Source organism: Trachinotus anak, unplaced genomic scaffold (assembly GCF_046630095.1).
Source record: "Trachinotus anak isolate AG129_WGS33_773 ecotype Australia unplaced genomic scaffold, CSIRO_AGI_Tana_v1 ptg000005l, whole genome shotgun sequence".
NCBI classification, from domain to species: Eukaryota; Metazoa; Chordata; class Actinopteri; order Carangiformes; family Carangidae; genus Trachinotus; species Trachinotus anak.
Window position 1 is genome coordinate 11,756,541 of NW_027273856.1, and position 23,186 is coordinate 11,779,726.

Consider the following 23,186-nt stretch of genomic DNA (forward strand, 5'->3'; position numbering starts at 1 on the left):
ACCTTAAAATGACTGAATGTGAGTGAATACTGTTCAGTTGTGCGTTTTTGGTGAAGCTTTTGAGTTTTTGACGTCGGCAGATATCAAACAGTAATCTTAGGATACAGTCAGCTTAAAATGACTCAGATGAGTGAATACAGTTCAGTTGTGCGTTTTTGGTGAAGCTTTTGAGTTTTTGATGTCGGCAGATATCAAACAGTAATCTTAGGATACAGTCAGCTTAAAATGACTGAATGTGAGTGAATACTGTTCAGTTGTGCGTTTTTGGTGAAGCTTTTGAGTTTTTGATGTCGGCAGATATCAAACAGTAATCTTAGGATACAGTCAGCTTAAAATGACTCAGATGAGAGAATACTGTTCAGTTGTGCGTTTTTGGTGAAGTTTTTGAGTTTTTGACGTCGGCAGATATCAAACAGTAATCTTAGGATACAGTCAGCTTAAAATGACTGAATGTGAGTGAATACTGTTCAGTTGTGCTTTTTTGGTGAAGCTTTTGAGTTTTTGATGTCGGCAGATATCAAACAGTAATCTTAGGATACAGTCAGCTTAAAATGACTCAGATGAGTGAATACAGTTCAGTTGTGCGTTTTTGGTGAAGCTTTTGAGTTTTTGACATCACAGATATCAAACAGTAATCTTAGGATACAGTCAGCTTAAAATGACTGAATGTGAGTGAATACTGTTCAGTTGTGCGTTTTTGGTGAAGCTTTTGAGTTTTTGACATCACAGATATCAAACAGTAATCTTAGGATATAGTCACCTTAAAATGACTGAATGTGAGTGAATACTGTTCAGTTGTGCGTTTTTGGTGAAGCTTTTGAGTTTTTGATGTCGGCAGATATCAAACAGTAATCTTAGGATACAGTCATCTTAAAATGACTGAATGTGAGTGAATACTGTTCAGTTGTGCGTTTTTGGTGAAGCTTTTGAGTTTTTGACGTCGGCAGATATCAAACAGTAATCTTAGGATACAGTCATCTTAAAATGACTGAATGTGAGTGAATACTGTTCAGTTGTGCGTTTTTGGTGAAGCTTTTGAGTTTTTGATGTCGGCAGATATCAAACAGTAATCTTAGCATACAGTCAGCTTAAAATGACTCAGATGAGTGAATACAGTTCAGTTGTGCGTTTTTGGTGAAGCTTTTGAGTTTTTGACATCACAGATATCAAACAGTAATCTTAGGATACAGTCACCTTAAAATGACTGAATGTGAGTGAATACTGTTCAGTTGTGCGTTTTTGGTGAAGCTTTTGAGTTTTTGATGTCGGCAGATATCAAACAGTAATCTTAGTATACAGTCAGCTTAAAATGACTCAGATGAGTGACTACTGTTCAGTTGTGCGTTTTTGGTGAAGCTTTTGAGTTTTTGACGTCGGCAGATATCAAACAGTAATCTTAGGATACAGTCAGCTTAAAATGACTCAGATGAGTGAATACTGTTCAGTTGTGCGTTTTTGGTGAAGCTTTTGAGTTTTTGACGTCGGCAGATATCAAACAGTAATCTTAGGATACAGTCATCTTAAAATGACTGAATGTGAGTGAATACTGTTCAGTTGTGCGTTTTTGGTGAAGCTTTTGAGTTTTTGACGTCGGCAGATATCAAACAGTAATCTTAGGATACAGTCATCTTAAAATGACTGAATGTGAGTGAATACTGTTCAGTTGTGCGTTTTTGGTGAAGCTTTTGAGTTTTTGACGTCACAGATATCAAACAGTAATCTTAGGATACAGTCAGCTTAAAATGACTGAATGTGAGTGAATACTGTTCAGTTGTGCGTTTTTGGTGAAGCTTTTGAGTTTTTGACATCACAGATATCAAACAGTAATCTTAGGATACAGTCATCTTAAAATGACTGAATGTGAGTGAATACTGTTCAGTTGTGCGTTTTTGGTGAAGCTTTTGAGTTTTTGACGTCACAGATATCAAACAGTAATCTTAGGATACAGTCAGCTTAAAATGACTGAATGTGAGTGAATACAGTTCAGTTGTGCGTTTTTGGTGAAGCTTTTGAGTTTTTGACGTCGGCAGATATCAAACAGTAATCTTAGGATACAGTCATCTTAAAATGACTGAATGTGAGTGAATACTGTTCAGTTGTGCGTTTTTGGTGAAGCTTTTGAGTTTTTGACATCACAGATATCAAACAGTAATCTTAGGATACAGTCAGCTTAAAATTACTCAGATGAGTGAATACTGTTCAGTTGTGCGCTTTTGGTGAAGCTTTTGAGTTTTTGACGTCGGCAGATATCAAACAGTAATCTTAGGATACAGTCAGCTTAAAATGACTCAGATGAGTGAATACAGTTCAGTTGTGCGTTTTTGGTGAAGCTTTTGAGTTTTTGACGTCGGCAGATATCAAACAGTAATCTTAGGATACAGTCAGCTTAAAATGACTGAATGTGAGTGAATACTGTTCAGTTGTGCGTTTTTGGTGAAGCTTTTGAGTTTTTGACGTCGGCAGATATCAAACAGTAATCTTAGGATACAGTCATCTTAAAATGACTCAGATGAGTGAATACTGTTCAGTTGTGCGTTTTTGGTGAAGCTTTTGAGTTTTTGATGTCGGCAGATATCAAACAGTAATCTTAGGATACAGTCAGCTTAAAATGACTCAGATGAGTGAATACTGTTCAGTTGTGCGTTTTTGGTGAAGCTTTTGAGTTTTTGACGTCGGCAGATATCAAACAGTAATCTTAGGATACAGTCACCTTAAAATGACTGAATGTGAGTGAATACTGTTCAGTTGTGCGTTTTTGGTGAAGCTTTTGAGTTTTTGACGTCACAGATATCAAACAGTAATCTTAGGATACAGTCAGCTTAAAATGACTGAATGTGAGTGAATACAGTTCAGTTGTGCGTTTTTGGTGAAGCTTTTGAGTTTTTGACGTCGGCAGATATCAAACAGTAATCTTAGGATAAAGTCAGCTTAAAATGACTCAGATGAGTGACTACTGTTCAGTTGTGCGTTTTTGGTGAAGCTTTTGAGTTTTTGACGTCGGCAGATATCAAACAGTAATCTTAGGATACAGTCAGCTTAAAATGACTGAATGTGAGTGAATACTGTTCAGTTGTGCGTTTTTGGTGAAGCTTTTGAGTTTTTGACATCACAGATATCAAACAGTAATCTTAGGATACAGTCAGCTTAAAATGACTGAATGTGAGTGAATACTGTTCAGTTGTGCGTTTTTGGTGAAGCTTTTGAGTTTTTGACATCACAGATATCAAACAGTAATCTTAGGATACAGTCATCTTAAAATGACTGAATGTGAGTGAATACTGTTCAGTTGTGCGTTTTTGGTGAAGCTTTTGAGTTTTTGACGTCGGCAGATATCAAACAGTAATCTTAGGATACAGTCATCTTAAAATGACTGAATGTGAGTGAATACTGTTCAGTTGTGCGTTTTTGGTGAAGCTTTTGAGTTTTTGACGTCGGCAGATATCAAACAGTAATCTTAGGATAAAGTCAGCTTAAAATGACTCAGATGAGTGACTACTGTTCAGTTGTGCGTTTTTGGTGAAGCTTTTGAGTTTTTGACGTCGGCAGATATCAAACAGTAATCTTAGGATACAGTCAGCTTAAAATGACTGAATGTGAGTGAATACTGTTCAGTTGTGCGTTTTTGGTGAAGCTTTTGAGTTTTTGACATCACAGATATCAAACAGTAATCTTAGGATACAGTCAGCTTAAAATTACTCAGATGAGTGAATACTGTTCAGTTGTGCGCTTTTGGTGAAGCTTTTGAGTTTTTGACGTCGGCAGATATCAAACAGTAATCTTAGGATACAGTCAGCTTAAAATGACTCAGATGAGTGAATACAGTTCAGTTGTGCGTTTTTGGTGAAGCTTTTGAGTTTTTGACGTCGGCAGATATCAAACAGTAATCTTAGGATACAGTCAGCTTAAAATGACTGAATGTGAGTGAATACTGTTCAGTTGTGCGTTTTTGGTGAAGCTTTTGAGTTTTTGACGTCGGCAGATATCAAACAGTAATCTTAGGATACAGTCATCTTAAAATGACTCAGATGAGTGAATACTGTTCAGTTGTGCGTTTTTGGTGAAGCTTTTGAGTTTTTGACGTCGGCAGATATCAAACAGTAATCTTAGGATACAGTCAGCTTAAAATGACTCAGATGAGTGAATACTGTTCAGTTGTGCGTTTTTGGTGAAGCTTTTGAGTTTTTGATGTCGGCAGATATCAAACAGTAATCTTAGGATACAGTCATCTTAAAATGACTGAATGTGAGTGAATACTGTTCAGTTGTGCGTTTTTGGTGAAGCTTTTGAGTTTTTGACGTCGGCAGATATCAAACAGTAATCTTAGGATACAGTCATCTTAAAATGACTGAATGTGAGTGAATACTGTTCAGTTGTGCGTTTTTGGTGAAGCTTTTGAGTTTTTGACGTCACAGATATCAAACAGTAATCTTAGGATACAGTCAGCTTAAAATGACTGAATGTGAGTGAATACAGTTCAGTTGTGCGTTTTTGGTGAAGCTTTTGAGTTTTTGACGTCGGCAGATATCAAACAGTAATCTTAGGATAAAGTCAGCTTAAAATGACTCAGATGAGTGACTACTGTTCAGTTGTGCGTTTTTGGTGAAGCTTTTGAGTTTTTGACGTCGGCAGATATCAAACAGTAATCTTAGGATACAGTCAGCTTAAAATGACTGAATGTGAGTGAATACTGTTCAGTTGTGCGTTTTTGGTGAAGCTTTTGAGTTTTTGACATCACAGATATCAAACAGTAATCTTAGGATACAGTCAGCTTAAAATGACTCAGATGAGTGAATACTGTTCAGTTGTGCGCTTTTGGTGAAGCTTTTGAGTTTTTGACGTCGGCAGATATCAAACAGTAATCTTAGGATACAGTCAGCTTAAAATGACTCAGATGAGTGAATACAGTTCAGTTGTGCGTTTTTGGTGAAGCTTTTGAGTTTTTGACGTCGGCAGATATCAAACAGTAATCTTAGGATACAGTCATCTTAAAATGACTGAATGTGAGTGAATACTGTTCAGTTGTGCGTTTTTGGTGAAGCTTTTGAGTTTTTGACGTCGGCAGATATCAAACAGTAATCTTAGTATACAGTCATCTTAAAATGACTCAGATGAGTGACTACTGTTCAGTTGTGCGTTTTTGGTGAAGCTTTTGAGTTTTTGACGTCGGCAGATATCAAACAGTAATCTTAGGATACAGTCATCTTACAATGACTCAGATGAGTGAATACAGTTCAGTTGTGCGTTTTTGGTGAAGTTTTTGAGTTTTTGACGTCGGCAGATATCAAACAGTAATCTTAGGATACAGTCAGCTTAAAATGACTGAATGTGAGTGAATACTGTTCAGTTGTGCGTTTTTGGTGAAGCTTTTGAGTTTTTGATGTCGGCAGATATCAAACAGTAATCTTAGGATACAGTCAGCTTAAAATGACTCAGATGAGTGAATACAGTCAGTTGTGCGTTTTTGGTGAAGCTTTTGAGTTTTTGATGTCGGCAGATATCAAACAGTAATCTTAGGATACAGTCAGCTTAAAATGACTCAGATGAGTGAATACTGTTCAGTTGTGCGTTTTTGGTGAAGCTTTTGAGTTTTTGACGTCGGCAGATATCAAACAGTAATCTTAGGCTACAGTCATCTTAAAATGACTGAATGTGAGTGAATACTGTTCAGTTGTGCGTTTTTGGTGAAGCTTTTGAGTTTTTGACGTCGGCAGATATCAAACAGTAATCTTAGGATACAGTCATCTTAAAATGACTGAATGTGAGTGAATACTGTTCAGTTGTGCGTTTTTGGTGAAGCTTTTGAGTTTTTGACATCACAGATATCAAACAGTAATCTTAGGATACAGTCACCTTAAAATGACTGAATGTGAGTGAATACAGTTCAGTTGTGCGTTTTTGGTGAAGCTTTTGAGTTTTTGACGTCGGCAGATATCTTAGGATAAAGTCAGCTTAAAATGACTCAGATGAGTGACTACTGTTCAGTTGTGCGTTTTTGGTGAAGCTTTTGAGTTTTTGACGTCGGCAGATATCAAACAGTAATCTTAGGATACAGTCAGCTTAAAATGACTGAATGTGAGTGAATACTGTTCAGTTGTGCGTTTTTGGTGAAGCTTTTGAGTTTTTGACATCACAGATATCAAACAGTAATCTTAGGATACAGTCAGCTTAAAATGACTCAGATGAGTGAATACTGTTCAGTTGTGCGCTTTTGGTGAAGCTTTTGAGTTTTTGACGTCGGCAGATATCAAACAGTAATCTTAGGATACAGTCATCTTAAAATGACTGAATGTGAGTGAATACTGTTCAGTTGTGCGTTTTTGGTGAAGCTTTTGATTTTTTGACATCACAGATATCAAACAGTAATCTTAGGATACAGTCAGCTTAAAATGACTCAGATGAGTGAATACAGTTCAGTTGTGCGTTTTTGGTGAAGCTTTTGAGTTTTTGACGTCGGCAGATATCAAACAGTAATCTTAGGATACAGTCAGCTTAAAATGACTCAGATGAGTGACTACTGTTCAGTTGTGCGTTTTTGGTGAAGCTTTTGAGTTTTTGACGTCGGCAGACATCAAACAGTAATCTTAGGATACAGTCATCTTAAAATGACTCAGATGAGTGAATACAGTTCAGTTGCGCGTTTTTGGTGAAGCTTTTGAGTTTTTGACGTCGGCAGATATCAAACAGTAATCTTAGGATACAGTCAGCTTAAAATGACTCAGATGAGTGAATACTGTTCAGTTGTGCGTTTTTGGTGAAGCTTTTGAGTTTTTGACATCACAGATATCAAACAGTAATCTTAGGATACACTCAGCTTAAAATGACTGAATGTGAGTGAATACTGTTCAGTTGTGCGTTTTTGGTGAAGCTTTTGAGTTTTTGACGTCGGCAGATATCAAACAGTAATCTTAGGATACAGTCAGCTTAAAATGACTGAATGTTAGTGAATACTGTTCAGTTGTGCGTTTTTGGTGAAGCTTTTGAGTTTTTGACGTCGGCAGATATCAAACAGTAATCTTAGGATACAGTCATCTTAAAATGACTCAGATGAGTGAATACAGTTCAGTTGTGCGTTTTTGGTGAAGTTTTTGAGTTTTTGACGTCGGCAGATATCAAACAGTAATCTTAGGATACAGTCAGCTTAAAATGACTCAGATGAGTGAATACTGTTCAGTTGTGCGTTTTTGGTGAAGCTTTTGAGTTTTTGACATCACAGATATCAAACAGTAATCTTAGGATACAGTCAGCTTAAAATGACTGAATGTGAGTGAATACTGTTCAGTTGTGCGTTTTTGGTGAAGCTTTTGAGTTTTTGACGTCGGCAGATATCAAACAGTAATCTTAGGATACAGTCAGCTTAAAATGACTGAATGTTAGTGAATACTGTTCAGTTGTGCGTTTTTGGTGAAGCTTTTGAGTTTTTGACGTCGGCAGATATCAAACAGTAATCTTAGGATACAGTCATCTTAAAATGACTCAGATGAGTGAATACAGTTCAGTTGTGCGTTTTTGGTGAAGTTTTTGAGTTTTTGACGTCGGCAGATATCAAACAGTAATCTTAGGATACAGTCAGCTTAAAATGACTGAATGTGAGTGAATACTGTTCAGTTGTGCGTTTTTGGTGAAGCATTTGAGTTTTTGATGTCGGCAGATATCAAACAGTAATCTTAGGATACAGTCAGCTTAAAATGACTCAGATGAGTGAATACTGTTCAGTTGTGCGTTTTTGGTGAAGCTTTTGAGTTTTTGACGTCGGCAGATATCAAACAGTAATCTTAGGATACAGTCATCTTAAAATGACTGAATGTGAGTGAATACTGTTCAGTTGTGCGTTTTTGGTGAAGCTTTTGAGTTTTTGACGTCGGCAGATATCAAACAGTAATCTTAGGATACAGTCATCTTAAAATGACTGAATGTGAGTGAATACTGTTCAGTTGTGCGTTTTTGGTGAAGCTTTTGAGTTTTTGATGTCGGCAGATATCAAACAGTAATCTTAGGATACAGTCAGCTTAAAATGACTCAGATGAGTGAATACAGTTCAGTTGTGCGTTTTTGGTGAAGCTTTTGAGTTTTTGACATCACAGATATCAAACAGTAATCTTAGGATACAGTCACCTTAAAATGACTGAATGTTAGTGAATACTGTTCAGTTGTGCGTTTTTGGTGAAGCTTTTGAGTTTTTGACGTCGGCAGATATCAAACAGTAATCTTAGGATACAGTCAGCTTAAAATGACTCAGATGAGTGAATACAGTTCAGTTGTGCGTTTTTGGTGAAGCTTTTGAGTTTTTGATGTCGGCAGATATCAAACAGTAATCTTAGGATACAGTCAGCTTAAAATGACTCAGATGAGTGAATACAGTCAGTTGTGCGTTTTTGGTGAAGCTTTTGAGTTTTTGATGTCGGCAGATATCAAACAGTAATCTTAGGATACAGTCAGCTTAAAATGACTCAGATGAGTGAATACAGTTCAGTTGTGCGTTTTTGGTGAAGCTTTTGAGTTTTTGACATCACAGATATCAAACAGTAATCTTAGGATACAGTCAGCTTAAAATGACTGAATGTGAGTGAATACTGTTCAGTTGTGCGTTTTTGGTGAAGCTTTTGAGTTTTTGACGTCGGCAGATATCAAACAGTAATCTTAGGATACAGTCAGCTTAAAATGACTCAGATGAGTGAATACAGTTCAGTTGTGCGTTTTTGGTGAAGCTTTTGAGTTTTTGATGTCGGCAGATATCAAACAGTAATCTTAGGATACAGTCAGTTTAAAATGACTCAGATGAGTGAATACTGTTCAGTTGTGCGTTTTTGGTGAAGCTTTTGAGTTTTTGACGTCGGCAGATATCAAACAGTAATCTTAGGATACAGTCATCTTAAAATGACTGAATGTGAGTGAATACTGTTCAGTTGTGCGTTTTTGGTGAAGCTTTTGAGTTTTTGACGTCGGCAGATATCAAACAGTAATCTTAGGATACAGTCATCTTAAAATGACTGAATGTGAGTGAATACTGTTCAGTTGTGCGTTTTTGGTGAAGCTTTTGAGTTTTTGACGTCGGCAGATATCAAACAGTAATCTTAGGATACAGTCATCTTAAAATGACTGAATGTGAGTGAATACTGTTCAGTTGTGCGTTTTTGGTGAAGCTTTTGAGTTTTTGATGTCGGCAGATATCAAACAGTAATCTTAGCATACAGTCAGCTTAAAATGACTCAGATGAGTGAATACAGTTCAGTTGTGCGTTTTTGGTGAAGCTTTTGAGTTTTTGACATCACAGATATCAAACAGTAATCTTAGGATACAGTCACCTTAAAATGACTGAATGTGAGTGAATACTGTTCAGTTGTGCGTTTTTGGTGAAGCTTTTGAGTTTTTGATGTCGGCAGATATCAAACAGTAATCTTAGTATACAGTCAGCTTAAAATGACTGAATGTGAGTGAATACTGTTCAGTTGTGCGTTTTTGGTGAAGCTTTTGAGTTTTTGACGTCGGCAGATATCAAACAGTAATCTTAGGCTACAGTCAGCTTAAAATGACTGAATGTGAGTGAATACTGTTCAGTTGTGCGTTTTTGGTGAAGCTTTTGAGTTTTTGATGTCGGCAGATATCAAACAGTAATCTTAGGATACAGTCAGCTTAAAATGACTCAGATGAGTGACTACTGTTCAGTTGTGCGTTTTTGGTGAAGCTTTTGAGTTTTTGACGTCGGCAGATATCAAACAGTAATCTTAGGATACAGTCAGCTTAAAATGACTCAGATGAGTGAATACAGTTCAGTTGTGCGTTTTTGGTGAAGCTTTTGAGTTTTTGATGTCGGCAGATATCAAACAGTAATCTTAGGATACAGTCAGCTTAAAATGACTCAGATGAGTGAATACTGTTCAGTTGTGCGTTTTTGGTGAAGCTTTTGAGTTTTTGACGTCGGCAGATATCAAACAGTAATCTTAGGATACAGTCATCTTAAAATGACTGAATGTGAGTGAATACTGTTCAGTTGTGCGTTTTTGGTGAAGCTTTTGAGTTTTTGACGTCGGCAGATATCAAACAGTAATCTTAGGATACAGTCATCTTAAAATGACTGAATGTGAGTGAATACTGTTCAGTTGTGCGTTTTTGGTGAAGCTTTTGAGTTTTTGACGTCACAGATATCAAACAGTAATCTTAGGATACAGTCAGCTTAAAATGACTGAATGTGAGTGAATACAGTTCAGTTGTGCGTTTTTGGTGAAGCTTTTGAGTTTTTGACGTCGGCAGATATCAAACAGTAATCTTAGGATAAAGTCAGCTTAAAATGACTCAGATGAGTGACTACTGTTCAGTTGTGCGTTTTTGGTGAAGCTTTTGAGTTTTTGACGTCGGCAGATATCAAACAGTAATCTTAGGATACAGTCAGCTTAAAATGACTGAATGTGAGTGAATACTGTTCAGTTGTGCGTTTTTGGTGAAGCTTTTGAGTTTTTGACGTCGGCAGATATCAAACAGTAATCTTAGGCTACAGTCAGCTTAAAATGACTGAATGTGAGTGAATACTGTTCAGTTGTGCGTTTTTGGTGAAGCTTTTGAGTTTTTGATGTCGGCAGATATCAAACAGTAATCTTAGGATACAGTCAGCTTAAAATGACTCAGATGAGTGACTACTGTTCAGTTGTGCGTTTTTGGTGAAGCTTTTGAGTTTTTGACGTCGGCAGATATCAAACAGTAATCTTAGGATACAGTCATCTTAAAATGACTGAATGTGAGTGAATACTGTTCAGTTGTGCGTTTTTGGTGAAGCTTTTGAGTTTTTGACGTCGGCAGATATCAAACAGTAATCTTAGGATACAGTCATCTTAAAATGACTGAATGTGAGTGAATACTGTTCAGTTGTGCGTTTTTGGTGAAGCTTTTGAGTTTTTGACGTCACAGATATCAAACAGTAATCTTAGGATACAGTCAGCTTAAAATGACTGAATGTGAGTGAATACAGTTCAGTTGTGCGTTTTTGGTGAAGCTTTTGAGTTTTTGACGTCGGCAGATATCAAACAGTAATCTTAGGATAAAGTCAGCTTAAAATGACTCAGATGAGTGACTACTGTTCAGTTATGCGTTTTTGGTGAAGCTTTTGAGTTTTTGACGTCGGCAGATATCAAACAGTAATCTTAGGATACAGTCAGCTTAAAATGACTGAATGTGAGTGAATACTGTTCAGTTGTGCGTTTTTGGTGAAGCTTTTGAGTTTTTGACATCACAGATATCAAACAGTAATCTTAGGATACAGTCAGCTTAAAATGACTCAGATGAGTGAATACTGTTCAGTTGTGCGTTTTTGGTGAAGCTTTTGAGTTTTTGACATCGGCAGATATCAAACAGTAATCTTAGGATACAGTCACCTTAAAATGACTCAGATGAGTGAATACTGTTCAGTTGTGCGTTTTTGGTGAAGCTTTTGAGTTTTTGACGTCGGCAGATATCAAACAGTAATCTTAGGATACAGTCAGCTTAAAATGACTCAGATGAGTGAATACAGTTCAGTTGTGCGTTTTTGGTGAAGCTTTTGAGTTTTTGACATCACAGATATCAAACAGTAATCTTAGGATACAGTCAGCTTAAAATGACTGAATGTGAGTGAATACTGTTCAGTTGTGCGTTTTTGGTGAAGCTTTTGAGTTTTTGACGTCGGCAGATATCAAACAGTAATCTTAGGATACAGTCAGCTTAAAATGACTCAGATGAGTGAATACAGTTCAGTTGTGCGTTTTTGGTGAAGCTTTTGAGTTTTTGATGTCGGCAGATATCAAACAGTAATCTTAGGATACAGTCAGTTTAAAATGACTCAGATGAGTGAATACTGTTCAGTTGTGCGTTTTTGGTGAAGCTTTTGAGTTTTTGACGTCGGCAGATATCAAACAGTAATCTTAGGATACAGTCATCTTAAAATGACTCAGATGAGTGAATACTGTTCAGTTGTGCGTTTTTTTTGAAGCTTTTGAGTTTTTGACGTCGGCAGATATCAAACAGTAATCTTAGGATACAGTCAGCTTAAAATGACTGAATGTGAGTGAATACTGTTCAGTTGTGCGTTTTTGGTGAAGCTTTTGAGTTTTTGACGTCGGCAGATATCAAACAGTAATCTTAGGATACAGTCAGCTTAAAATGACTCAGATGAGTGAATACAGTTCAGTTGTGCGTTTTTGGTGAAGCTTTTGAGTTTTTGATGTCGGCAGATATCAAACAGTAATCTTAGGATACAGTCAGTTTAAAATGACTCAGATGAGTGAATACTGTTCAGTTGTGCGTTTTTGGTGAAGCTTTTGAGTTTTTGACGTCGGCAGATATCAAACAGTAATCTTAGGATACAGTCAGCTTAAAATGACTGAATGTGAGTGAATACTGTTCAGTTGTGCGTTTTTGGTGAAGCTTTTGAGTTTTTGACATCACAGATATCAAACAGTAATCTTAGGATACAGTCAGCTTAAAATTACTCAGATGAGTGAATACTGTTCAGTTGTGCGCTTTTGGTGAAGCTTTTGAGTTTTTGACGTCGGCAGATATCAAACAGTAATCTTAGGATACAGTCAGCTTAAAATGACTCAGATGAGTGAATACAGTTCAGTTGTGCGTTTTTGGTGAAGCTTTTGAGTTTTTGACGTCGGCAGATATCAAACAGTAATCTTAGGATACAGTCAGCTTAAAATGACTGAATGTGAGTGAATACTGTTCAGTTGTGCGTTTTTGGTGAAGCTTTTGAGTTTTTGACGTCGGCAGATATCAAACAGTAATCTTAGGATACAGTCATCTTAAAATGACTCAGATGAGTGAATACTGTTCAGTTGTGCGTTTTTGGTGAAGCTTTTGAGTTTTTGATGTCGGCAGATATCAAACAGTAATCTTAGGATACAGTCAGCTTAAAATGACTCAGATGAGTGAATACTGTTCAGTTGTGCGTTTTTGGTGAAGCTTTTGAGTTTTTGATGTCGGCAGATATCAAACAGTAATCTTAGGATACAGTCATCTTAAAATGACTGAATGTGAGTGAATACTGTTCAGTTGTGCGTTTTTGGTGAAGCTTTTGAGTTTTTGACGTCGGCAGATATCAAACAGTAATCTTAGGATACAGTCATCTTAAAATGACTGAATGTGAGTGAATACTGTTCAGTTGTGCGTTTTTGGTGAAGCTTTTGAGTTTTTGACGTCACAGATATCAAACAGTAATCTTAGGATACAGTCAGCTTAAAATGACTGAATGTGAGTGAATACAGTTCAGTTGTGCGTTTTTGGTGAAGCTTTTGAGTTTTTGACGTCGGCAGATATCAAACAGTAATCTTAGGATAAAGTCAGCTTAAAATGACTCAGATGAGTGACTACTGTTCAGTTGTGCGTTTTTGGTGAAGCTTTTGAGTTTTTGACGTCGGCAGATATCAAACAGTAATCTTAGGATACAGTCATCTTAAAATGACTGAATGTGAGTGAATACTGTTCAGTTGTGCGTTTTTGGTGAAGCTTTTGAGTTTTTGACATCACAGATATCAAACAGTAATCTTAGGATACAGTCAGCTTAAAATGACTCAGATGAGTGAATACTGTTCAGTTGTGCGTTTTTGGTGAAGCTTTTGAGTTTTTGACATCGGCAGATATCAAACAGTAATCTTAGGATACAGTCACCTTAAAATGACTCAGATGAGTGAATACTGTTCAGTTGTGCGTTTTTGGTGAAGCTTTTGAGTTTTTGACGTCGGCAGATATCAAACAGTAATCTTAGGATACAGTCAGCTTAAAATGACTCAGATGAGTGAATACAGTTCAGTTGTGCGTTTTTGGTGAAGCTTTTGAGTTTTTGACATCACAGATATCAAACAGTAATCTTAGGATACAGTCAGCTTAAAATGACTGAATGTGAGTGAATACTGTTCAGTTGTGCGTTTTTGGTGAAGCTTTTGAGTTTTTGACGTCGGCAGATATCAAACAGTAATCTTAGGATACAGTCAGCTTAAAATGACTCAGATGAGTGAATACAGTTCAGTTGTGCGTTTTTGGTGAAGCTTTTGAGTTTTTGACGTCGGCAGATATCAAACAGTAATCTTAGGATACAGTCAGTTTAAAATGACTCAGATGAGTGAATACTGTTCAGTTGTGCGTTTTTGGTGAAGCTTTTGAGTTTTTGACGTCGGCAGATATCAAACAGTAATCTTAGGATACAGTCATCTTAAAATGACTCAGATGAGTGAATACTGTTCAGTTGTGCGTTTTTGGTGAAGCTTTTGAGTTTTTGACGTCGGCAGATATCAAACAGTAATCTTAGGATACAGTCATCTTAAAATGACTCAGATGAGTGAATACTGTTCAGTTGTGCGTTTTTGGTGAAGCTTTTGAGTTTTTGACGTCGGCAGATATCAAACAGTAATCTTAGGATACAGTCATCTTAAAATGACTGAATGTGAGTGAATACTGTTCAGTTGTGCGTTTTTGGTGAAGCTTTTGAGTTTTTGACGTCGGCAGATATCAAACAGTAATCTTAGTATACAGTCATCTTAAAATGACTCAGATGAGTGACTACTGTTCAGTTGTGCGTTTTTGGTGAAGCTTTTGAGTTTTTGACGTCGGCAGATATCAAACAGTAATCTTAGGCTACAGTCAGCTTAAAATGACTGAATGTGAGTGAATACTGTTCAGTTGTGCGTTTTTGGTGAAGCTTTTGAGTTTTTGACGTCGGCAGATATCAAACAGTAATCTTAGGATACAGTCATCTTAAAATGACTCAGATGAGTGAATACAGTTCAGTTGTGCGTTTTTGGTGAAGTTTTTGAGTTTTTGACGTCGGCAGATATCAAACAGTAATCTTAGGATACAGTCAGCTTAAAATGACTGAATGTGAGTGAATACTGTTCAGTTGTGCGTTTTTGGTGAAGCTTTTGAGTTTTTGATGTCGGCAGATATCAAACAGTAATCTTAGGATACAGTCAGCTTAAAATGACTCAGATGAGTGAATACAGTCAGTTGTGCGTTTTTGGTGAAGCTTTTGAGTTTTTGATGTCGGCAGATATCAAACAGTAATCTTAGGATACAGTCAGCTTAAAATGACTCAGATGAGTGAATACTGTTCAGTTGTGCGTTTTTGGTGAAGCTTTTGAGTTTTTGATGTCGGCAGATATCAAACAGTAATCTTAGGATACAGTCATCTTAAAATGACTGAATGTGAGTGAATACTGTTCAGTTGTGCGTTTTTGGTGAAGCTTTTGAGTTTTTGACGTCGGCAGATATCAAACAGTAATCTTAGGATACAGTCATCTTAAAATGACTGAATGTGAGTGAATACTGTTCAGTTGTGCGTTTTTGGTGAAGCTTTTGAGTTTTTGACATCACAGATATCAAACAGTAATCTTAGGATACAGTCACCTTAAAATGACTGAATGTGAGTGAATACAGTTCAGTTGTGCGTTTTTGGTGAAGCTTTTGAGTTTTTGACGTCGGCAGATATCTTAGGATAAAGTCAGCTTAAAATGACTCAGATGAGTGACTACTGTTCAGTTGTGCGTTTTTGGTGAAGCTTTTGAGTTTTTGACGTCGGCAGATATCAAACAGTAATCTTAGGATACAGTCAGCTTAAAATGACTGAATGTGAGTGAATACTGTTCAGTTGTGCGTTTTTGGTGAAGCTTTTGAGTTTTTGACATCACAGATATCAAACAGTAATCTTAGGATACAGTCAGCTTAAAATGACTCAGATGAGTGAATACTGTTCAGTTGTGCGTTTTTGGTGAAGCTTTTGAGTTTTTGATGTCGGCAGATATCAAACAGTAATCTTAGGATACAGTCATCTTAAAATGACTGAATGTGAGTGAATACTGTTCAGTTGTGCGTTTTTGGTGAAGCTTTTGAGTTTTTGACGTCGGCAGATATCAAACAGTAATCTTAGGATACAGTCATCTTAAAATGACTGAATGTGAGTGAATACTGTTCAGTTGTGCGTTTTTGGTGAAGCTTTTGAGTTTTTGACGTCACAGATATCAAACAGTAATCTTAGGATACAGTCAGCTTAAAATGACTGAATGTGAGTGAATACAGTTCAGTTGTGCGTTTTTGGTGAAGCTTTTGAGTTTTTGACGTCGGCAGATATCAAACAGTAATCTTAGGATAAAGTCAGCTTAAAATGACTCAGATGAGTGACTACTGTTCAGTTGTGCGTTTTTGGTGAAGCTTTTGAGTTTTTGACGTCGGCAGATATCAAACAGTAATCTTAGGATACAGTCATCTTAAAATGACTGAATGTGAGTGAATACTGTTCAGTTGTGCGTTTTTGGTGAAGCTTTTGAGTTTTTGACATCACAGATATCAAACAGTAATCTTAGGATACAGTCAGCTTAAAATGACTCAGATGAGTGAATACTGTTCAGTTGTGCGTTTTTGGTGAAGCTTTTGAGTTTTTGACGTCGGCAGATATCAAACAGTAATCTTAGGATACAGTCACCTTAAAATGACTCAGATGAGTGAATACTGTTCAGTTGTGCGTTTTTGGTGAAGCTTTTGAGTTTTTGACGTCGGCAGATATCAAACAGTAATCTTAGGATACAGTCAGCTTAAAATGACTCAGATGAGTGAATACAGTTCAGTTGTGCGTTTTTGGTGAAGCTTTTGAGTTTTTGACATCACAGATATCAAACAGTAATCTTAGGATACAGTCAGCTTAAAATGACTGAATGTGAGTGAATACTGTTCAGTTGTGCGTTTTTGGTGAAGCTTTTGAGTTTTTGACGTCGGCAGATATCAAACAGTAATCTTAGGATACAGTCAGCTTAAAATGACTCAGATGAGTGAATACAGTTCAGTTGTGCGTTTTTGGTGAAGCTTTTGAGTTTTTGACATCACAGATATCAAACAGTAATCTTAGGATACAGTCAGCTTAAAATGACTGAATGTGAGTGAATACTGTTCAGTTGTGCGTTTTTGGTGAAGCTTTTGAGTTTTTGACGTCGGCAGATATCAAACAGTAATCTTAGGATACAGTCAGCTTAAAATGATTCAGATGAGTGAATACAGTTCAGTTGTGCGTTTTTGGTGAAGCTTTTGAGTTTTTGATGTCGGCAGATATCAAACAGTAATCTTAGGATACAGTCAGTTTAAAATGACTCAGATGAGTGAATACTGTTCAGTTGTGCGTTTTTGGTGAAGCTTTTGAGTTTTTGACGTCGGCAGATATCAAACAGTAATCTTAGGATACAGTCATCTTAAAATGACTCAGATGAGTGAATACTGTTCAGTTGTGCGTTTTTGGTGAAGCTTTTGAGTTTTTGACGTCGGCAGATATCAAACAGTAATCTTAGGATACAGTCATCTTAAAATGACTCAGATGAGTGAATACTGTTCAGTTGTGCGTTTTTGGTGAAGCTTTTGAGTTTTTGACGTCGGCAGATATCAAACAGTAATCTTAGGATACAGTCATCTTAAAATGACTGAATGTGAGTGAATACTGTTCAGTTGTGCGTTTTTGGTGAAGCTTTTGAGTTTTTGACGTCGGCAGATATCAAACAGTAATCTTAGTATACAGTCATCTTAAAATGACTCAGATGAGTGACTACTGTTCAGTTGTGCGTTTTTGGTGAAGCTTTTGAGTTTTTGACGTCGGCAGATATCAAACAGTAATCTTAGGCTACAGTCAGCTTAAAATGACTGAATGTGAGTGAATACTGTTCAGTTGTGCGTTTTTGGTGAAGCTTTTGAGTTTTTGACGTCGGCAGATATCAAACAGTAATCTTAGGATACAGTCATCTTAAAATGACTCAGATGAGTGAATACAGTTCAGTTGTGCGTTTTTGGTGAAGTTTTTGAGTTTTTGACGTCGGCAGATATCAAACAGTAATCTTAGGATACAGTCAGCTTAAAATGACTGAATGTGAGTGAATACTGTTCAGTTGTGCGTTTTTGGTGAAGCTTTTGAGTTTTTGATGTCGGCAGATATCAAACAGTAATCTTAGGATACAGTCAGCTTAAAATGACTCAGATGAGTGAATACAGTCAGTTGTGCGTTTTTGGTGAAGCTTTTGAGTTTTTGATGTCGGCAGATATCAAACAGTAATCTTAGGATACAGTCAGCTTAAAATGACTCAGATGAGTGAATACTGTTCAGTTGTGCGTTTTTGGTGAAGCTTTTGAGTTTTTGACGTCGGCAGATATCAAACAGTAATCTTAGGATACAGTCAGCTTAAAATGACTGAATGTGAGTGAATACTGTTCAGTTGTGCGTTTTTGGTGAAGCTTTTGAGTTTTTGACATCACAGATATCAAACAGTAATCTTAGGATACAGTCACCTTAAAATGACTGAATGTGAGTGAATACAGTTCAGTTGTGCGTTTTTGGTGAAGCTTTTGAGTTTTTGACGTCGGCAGATATCTTAGGATAAAGTCAGCTTAAAATGACTCAGATGAGTGACTACTGTTCAGTTGTGCGTTTTTGGTGAAGCTTTTGAGTTTTTGACGTCGGCAGATATCAAACAGTAATCTTAGGATACAGTCAGCTTAAAATGACTGAATGTGAGTGAATACTGTTCAGTTGTGCGTTTTTGGTGAAGCTTTTGAGTTTTTGACATCACAGATATCAAACAGTAATCTTAGGATACAGTCAGCTTAAAATGACTCAGATGAGTGAATACTGTTCAGTTGTGCGCTTTTGGTGAAGCTTTTGAGTTTTTGACGTCGGCAGATATCAAACAGTAATCTTAGGATACAGTCAGCTTAAAATGACTCAGATGAGTGAATACAGTTCAGTTGTGCGTTTTTGGTGAAGCTTTTGAGTTTTTGACGTCGGCAGATATCAAACAGTAATCTTAGGATACAGTCAGCTTAAAATGACTGAATGTGAGTGAATACTGTTCAGTTGTGCGTTTTTGGTGAAGCTTTTGAGTTTTTGACATCACAGATATCAAACAGTAATCTTAGGATACAGTCAGCTTAAAATGACTGAATGTGAGTGAATACTGTTCAGTTGTGCGTTTTTGGTGAAGCTTTTGAGTTTTTGACGTCGGCAGATATCAAACAGTAATCTTAGGATACAGTCAGCTTAAAATGACTCAGATGAGTGAATACAGTTCAGTTGTGCGTTTTTGGTGAAGCTTTTGAGTTTTTGATGTCGGCAGATATCAAACAGTAATCTTAGGATACAGTCAGTTTAAAATGACTCAGATGAGTGAATACTGTTCAGTTGTGCGTTTTTGGTGAAGCTTTTGAGTTTTTGACGTCGGCAGATATCAAACAGTAATCTTAGGATACAGTCATCTTAAAATGACTCAGATGAGTGAATACTGTTCAGTTGTGCGTTTTTGGTGAAGCTTTTGAGTTTTTGACGTCGGCAGATATCAAACAGTAATCTTAGGATACAGTCAGCTTAAAATGACTGAATGTGAGTGAATACTGTTCAGTTGTGCGTTTTTGGTGAAGCTTTTGAGTTTTTGACGTCGGCAGATATCAAACAGTAATCTTAGGATACAGTCAGCTTAAAATGACTCAGATGAGTGAATACAGTTCAGTTGTGCGTTTTTGGTGAAGCTTTTGAGTTTTTGATGTCGGCAGATATCAAACAGTAATCTTAGGATACAGTCAGTTTAAAATGACTCAGATGAGTGAATACTGTTCAGTTGTGCGTTTTTGGTGAAGCTTTTGAGTTTTTGACGTCGGCAGATATCAAACAGTAATCTTAGGATACAGTCATCTTAAAATGACTCAGATGAGTGAATACTGTTCAGTTGTGCGTTTTTGGTGAAGCTTTTGAGTTTTTGACGTCGGCAGATATCAAACAGTAATCTTAGGATACAGTCAGCTTAAAATGACTGAATGTGAGTGAATACTGTTCAGTTGTGCGTTTTTGGTGAAGCTTTTGAGTTTTTGACGTCGGCAGATATCAAACAGTAATCTTAGGATACAGTCAGCTTAAAATGACTCAGATGAGTGAATACAGTTCAGTTGTGCGTTTTTGGTGAAGCTTTTGAGTTTTTGATGTCGGCAGATATCAAACAGTAATCTTAGGATACAGTCAGTTTAAAATGACTCAGATGAGTGAATACTGTTCAGTTGTGCGTTTTTGGTGAAGCTTTTGAGTTTTTGACGTCGGCAGATATCAAACAGTAATCTTAGGATACAGTCATCTTAAAATGACTCAGATGAGTGAATACTGTTCAGTTGTGCGTTTTTGGTGAAGCTTTTGAGTTTTTGACGTCGGCAGATATCAAACAGTAATCTTAGGATACAGTCAGCTTAAAATGACTGAATGTGAGTGAATACTGTTCAGTTGTGCGTTTTTGGTGAAGCTTTTGAGTTTTTGACGTCACAGATATCAAACAGTAATCTTAGGATACAGTCAGCTTAAAATGACTGAATGTGAGTGAATACAGTTCAGTTGTGCGTTTTTGGTGAAGCTTTTGAGTTTTTGACGTCGGCAGATATCAAACAGTAATCTTAGGATAAAGTCAGCTTAAAATGACTCAGATGAGTGACTACTGTTCAGTTGTGCGTTTTTGGTGAAGCTTTTGAGTTTTTGACGTCGGCAGATATCAAACAGTAATCTTAGGATACAGTCAGCTTAAAATGACTGAATGTGAGTGAATACTGTTCAGTTGTGCGTTTTTGGTGAAGCTTTTGAGTTTTTGACATCACAGATATCAAACAGTAATCTTAGGATACAGTCAGCTTAAAATGACTCAGATGAGTGAATACTGTTCAGTTGTGCGTTTTTGGTGAAGCTTTTGAGTTTTTGACATCGGCAGATATCAAACAGTAATCTTAGGATACAGTCACCTTAAAATGACTCAGATGAGTGAATACTGTTCAGTTGTGCGTTTTTGGTGAAGCTTTTGAGTTTTTGACGTCGGCAGATATCAAACAGTAATCTTAGGATACAGTCAGCTTAAAATGACTCAGATGAGTGAATACAGTTCAGTTGTGCGTTTTTGGTGAAGCTTTTGAGTTTTTGACATCACAGATATCAAACAGTAATCTTAGGATACAGTCAGCTTAAAATGACTGAATGTGAGTGAATACTGTTCAGTTGTGCGTTTTTGGTGAAGCTTTTGAGTTTTTGACGTCGGCAGATATCAAACAGTAATCTTAGGATACAGTCAGCTTAAAATGACTCAGATGAGTGAATACAGTTCAGTTGTGCGTTTTTGGTGAAGCTTTTGAGTTTTTGATGTCGGCAGATATCAAACAGTAATCTTAGGATACAGTCAGTTTAAAATGACTCAGATGAGTGAATACTGTTCAGTTGTGCGTTTTTGGTGAAGCTTTTGAGTTTTTGACGTCGGCAGATATCAAACAGTAATCTTAGGATACAGTCATCTTAAAATGACTCAGATGAGTGAATACTGTTCAGTTGTGCGTTTTTGGTGAAGCTTTTGAGTTTTTGACGTCGGCAGATATCAAACAGTAATCTTAGGATACAGTCAGCTTAAAATGACTGAATGTGAGTGAATACAGTTCAGTTGTGCGTTTTTGGTGAAGCTTTTGAGTTTTTGACGTCGGCAGATATCAAACAGTAATCTTAGGATAAAGTCAGCTTAAAATGACTCAGATGAGTGACTACTGTTCAGTTGTGCGTTTTTGGTGAAGCTTTTGAGTTTTTGACGTCGGCAGATATCAAACAGTAATCTTAGGATACAGTCAGCTTAAAATGACTGAATGTGAGTGAATACTGTTCAGTTGTGCGTTTTTGGTGAAGCTTTTGAGTTTTTGACATCACAGATATCAAACAGTAATCTTAGGATACAGTCAGCTTAAAATGACTCAGATGAGTGAATACTGTTCAGTTGTGCGTTTTTGGTGAAGCTTTTGAGTTTTTGACATCGGCAGATATCAAACAGTAATCTTAGGATACAGTCACCTTAAAATGACTCAGATGAGTGAATACTGTTCAGTTGTGCGTTTTTGGTGAAGCTTTTGAGTTTTTGACGTCGGCAGATATCAAACAGTAATCTTAGGATACAGTCAGCTTAAAATGACTCAGATGAGTGAATACAGTTCAGTTGTGCGTTTTTGGTGAAGCTTTTGAGTTTTTGACATCACAGATATCAAACAGTAATCTTAGGATACAGTCAGCTTAAAATGACTGAATGTGAGTGAATACTGTTCAGTTGTGCGTTTTTGGTGAAGCTTTTGAGTTTTTGACGTCGGCAGATATCAAACAGTAATCTTAGGATACAGTCAGCTTAAAATGACTCAGATGAGTGAATACAGTTCAGTTGTGCGTTTTTGGTGAAGCTTTTGAGTTTTTGACATCACAGATATCAAACAGTAATCTTAGGATACAGTCAGCTTAAAATGACTGAATGTGAGTGAATACTGTTCAGTTGTGCGTTTTTGGTGAAGCTTTTGAGTTTTTGACGTCGGCAGATATCAAACAGTAATCTTAGGATACAGTCAGCTTAAAATGACTCAGATGAGTGAATACAGTTCAGTTGTGCGTTTTTGGTGAAGCTTTTGAGTTTTTGATGTCGGCAGATATCAAACAGTAATCTTAGGATACAGTCAGTTTAAAATGACTCAGATGAGTGAATACTGTTCAGTTGTGCGTTTTTGGTGAAGCTTTTGAGTTTTTGACGTCGGCAGATATCAAACAGTAATCTTAGGATACAGTCAGCTTAAAATGACTCAGATGAGTGAATACAGTTCAGTTGTGCGTTTTTGGTGAAGCTTTTGAGTTTTTGACGTCGGCAGATATCAAACAGTAATCTTAGGATACAGTCAGCTTAAAATGACTGAATGTGAGTGAATACTGTTCAGTTGTGCGTTTTTGGTGAAGCTTTTGAGTTTTTGACGTCGGCAGATATCAAACAGTAATCTTAGGATACAGTCATCTTAAAATGACTGAATGTGAGTGAATACTGTTCAGTTGTGCGTTTTTGGTGAAGCTTTTGAGTTTTTGACGTCGGCAGATATCAAACAGTAATCTTAGGATACAGTCAGCTTAAAATGACTCAGATGAGTGAATACAGTTCAGTTGTGCGTTTTTGGTGAAGCTTTTGAGTTTTTGACGTCGGCAGATATCAAACAGTAATCTTAGGATACAGTCATCTTAAAATGACTGAATGTGAGTGAATACTGTTCAGTTGTGCGTTTTTGGTGAAGCTTTTGAGTTTTTGATGTCGGCAGATATCAAACAGTAATCTTAGGATACAGTCAGCTTAAAATGACTCAGATGAGTGAATACAGTTCAGTTGTGCGTTTTTGGTGAA